The following is a 3,403-nucleotide window of genomic DNA, read 5'->3' as shown; positions in this document are numbered from 1 at the left end:
ATCAAAAAATGGTCAGAGGGAGAAGCAGACTCCCCATGGAGCTGGGAGCCTGATGCGGGACTCGAGCCCGGAACTCCGGGATCATGACCTGAGCCGAAGGCAGTCGTCCAACCAACCGAGCCACCCAGGCGTCCCCATATACACTATGGAGTATTATGCCTCCATCAGAAAGGATGAATACCGAATTTTTGTAGCAACATGGATGGGACTGGAAGAGATTATGCTGAGTGAAACAAGTCAAGCAGAGAGAGTCAATTATCAGATGGTAAACATTTTTAATTCCATAATAGCATTTACAACATCATTACCATTGTTTTTCAGGGGTTGAACTGCTTTTGTTCTTGACACATTTGCTTGTGACATGACCTATTCTATGTCCTTAACCTCTACACCTGTTTCATCAACCTCTTCCTCTTAACACTTCTCTTGTACAATTGGAGTTTGTGTGTTTTCTTTTTTATTTAAATTCAATTACCCAATATATGGTACTTCATTAGTTTTAGATGTAGTGTTCAGTGATTTATCAGTTGCATATAACACCCAATGCTCATCACAACATGTGCCCTCCTTAATACCCATCACCACGATATCCCATTCCCCACCCACCTCCCCTTCTGTGACCCTCAGTTTGTTTTCCAGAGTAAAGAGTCCCTCATGGTTTGTCTCCCTCTCTGATTTCTTCCCCCTCAGTTTTCTCTCTCTTCTCTATGATACTCTGTCCTATTTCTTATATTCCACATATGAGTGAAACCATATGATAATTTTCTTTCTCTGTTTGACTTATTTTACTTAGCATAATCCCCTCCAGTTCCATCCATGTTGATGTAAATGCTAAGTGTTCATCCTGCCTGGTGGCTGAGTAATATTCCATTGTATATATGAACCATATGAATATCCATTCATCTTTTAAAGGACATCTCAGCTCCTTCCATAGTTTGGCTATTGTGGACATTGCTGCTATGAACACTGGGGGTGCAAGTGCCTCTTTGTTTCACTACATTTGTATCTTTGGGGTAAATATCCAGCACTGCAGTTGTTGGATTGTAGGATAGCTCTATTTTTAACTTCTAGAAGAACCTCCATACTATTTTCCAGAGTGGCTGTACCAGCTTGCATTCCCACCAACTGTGTAAGAGGGTTCCCCTTTCTCCACATCCTAGTCAACATTTGTTGTTTCCTGTCTTGTTAATTTTCACCATTCTGACTGGTGTAATGTGGTTTTGATTTGTATTTCCCTGATGCCAAGTAATGTGGAGCTTTTTTTCATGTGTCTCTTGGCCATTTGTATGTCTTCTTTGTAGAAGTGTCTGTTCATGTCTTTTGCCCTTTTCTTGACTGGACTATTTGGGGTTTTGAGGGTGTTGCGTTTGAGAAGTTCTTTATAGATCTTGGATATCAGCCCTTTCTCTGATAGGTTATTTTCAAATATCTTCTCTCATTCTATAGGTTGCTTTTTAGTTTTATTGATTGTTTTCCTTTCCAGGCAGAAGTTTTTCATCTTGATGAAGTCCCAAGAGTTAATTTTTGCCTTTGGTTCCCTTGCTTTTAGAGATGTGTCTTGAAAGAAGTTGCTGTGGCTGAGGTCGAAGAGGTTACTGCCTGAGTTCTCCTTTAGGATTCTAATGGATTCCTGCCTCACGTTTAGGTCTTTCTTCCATTTTGAGTTTATCTTTGTGTATAGTGTAAAAGAATGGTCCAGTTTCATTCTTCTGCATATGGCTGTCCAATTTTCCCAGCACCATTTGTTGAAGAGACTGTCTTTTTTCCACTGTATATTTTTTCCTGTTTTGTCGAAGATTATTTCCACATAGAGTTGAGGGTCCATATCTGGGCTCTCCATTCTATTCCATTGTTATGTGTGTCTTTTTGTGTGCTTGTGCCATGATGTCTTGATGATTACAGCTTTGTAATATAGCTTGAATTCAGGAATTCTGATGCCCCCAGCTTTGGTTTTCTTTTTCAACATTCCCCTGGTCAATTGGGGTCTTTTCTGGTTCCATACAAATTTTAGGATTATTTGTTCCAGCTCTGGGAAAAATGCTGATGGTATTTTGATAAGGATTGCCTTGAATGTGTGAATTGCTTTGGTAGCATAAACATTTTAACAATGTTTATTCTTCTAATCCATGAGCATGGAATATTTTTCCATCTCTGTGTCTTCCTTGATTTCTTTCATAAGCGTTCTGTAGTTTATAAAGTATAGATCCTTTACTCCTTTGGTTAGGTGTACTCCTATGTATCTTATCATTTTTGGTGAAATTTTAAATGGATCAATTCCTTAATTTCTCTTTCTTTAGTGACATTGTTAGTATATAGAAAAGAACTAAAACGCATTCAAAATGGCAAAGAAGTTCAAACTCTCACTCTTCAGAGACAACATGATACTTAATGTAGAAAACCCAAAAGACACCACCCCAAAACTGCTAGAACTCATACAGCAATTAAGCATCATGACAGGATACAAAATCAATGTGCAGAAATCAGTTGCATTTCTATAACTAATAATATGGCAGAAGAAAAAGTCTGTGTGTTTTCCTGAATGTTTGAGACAGTTTCACCTTGAACTTTGAATTTCTGAACAGCTGCTAGTTGTGTCTGCTGAAATAAATCCTCCATCCTGGCTTCCTGAAAAACTATGCAGGTATCAGAAGCTGGGCTCATAAATATTGATGATGTGATGACAAAGAAGATATTCCTAGATTTATACATAGTGACTCTCATAACCTGTTGAAGGCCCAGTTTAGACATGCCTTCTATGCCTTCTTTTCATTCCAGATCTATTTTTGCTTTTCTGTCTGATTCTTCATCAGTTTCCACTGATGTTGCCAGCTGGGGTTGTGTGGTTGCCTGTATGGAATCCTGTTTCTTGAGCTTTGGTACTGATTCATCACTGTCATATTCTCTTCCAGACCCTGTCTCAGCCTGAAGCTGTGGCAACTCCTACTCTGTAGTAGGGATAGTTTCTGTGGCTTCACCATACATTTTGTGCAGAGAAGGTAGAACCAAGATGGCAGCAGAAAGAGAGGGACCCAATAGGGATTACACTGAATGTGTAGATTGCTTTGGGTAGTGTAGACATTTAATTATATTAATTCCTCTAATCCCCAAGCATGGAATATCTTTCCATTTGTTTGTGTCATCTTCAATTTCTTTCATCAGTGTTTTATAGATTTCAGAGTACAGGTCTTTCACATTTTTGGTTTATTTCTAGGTTATTTTATTCTTTAGGGGCAATTGTAAATAAGTTGTTATCTTAATTTTTTTCTTTCTGCTACTTTGTTATTAGTGTATAGAAACACTGTGGATTTCTAGGTATTCATTTTGTATCTTGAACTTCACTGAATTCATTTATTATTTCTAGTAATTTTTGTGGATTTCAGGATTTTCTATGTAAATGTAATAT

The 3,403-nt window shown here is 38.0% G+C and overlaps 1 pseudogene; it reads right to left on the bottom strand.

The window, feature by feature from the left end:
* Positions 1-258: 258 nt before the first annotated feature.
* LOC122896599 lies at positions 259-2,982 on the bottom strand (annotated as a pseudogene).
* Positions 2,983-3,403: the final 421 nt, after the last annotated feature.

The sequence above is a fragment of the Neovison vison genome, chromosome X (assembly GCF_020171115.1).
Source record: "Neovison vison isolate M4711 chromosome X, ASM_NN_V1, whole genome shotgun sequence".
NCBI lineage: Eukaryota > Metazoa > Chordata > Mammalia > Carnivora > Mustelidae > Neogale > Neogale vison.
This window is presented reverse-complemented; position numbering and strand designations above follow the sequence as displayed.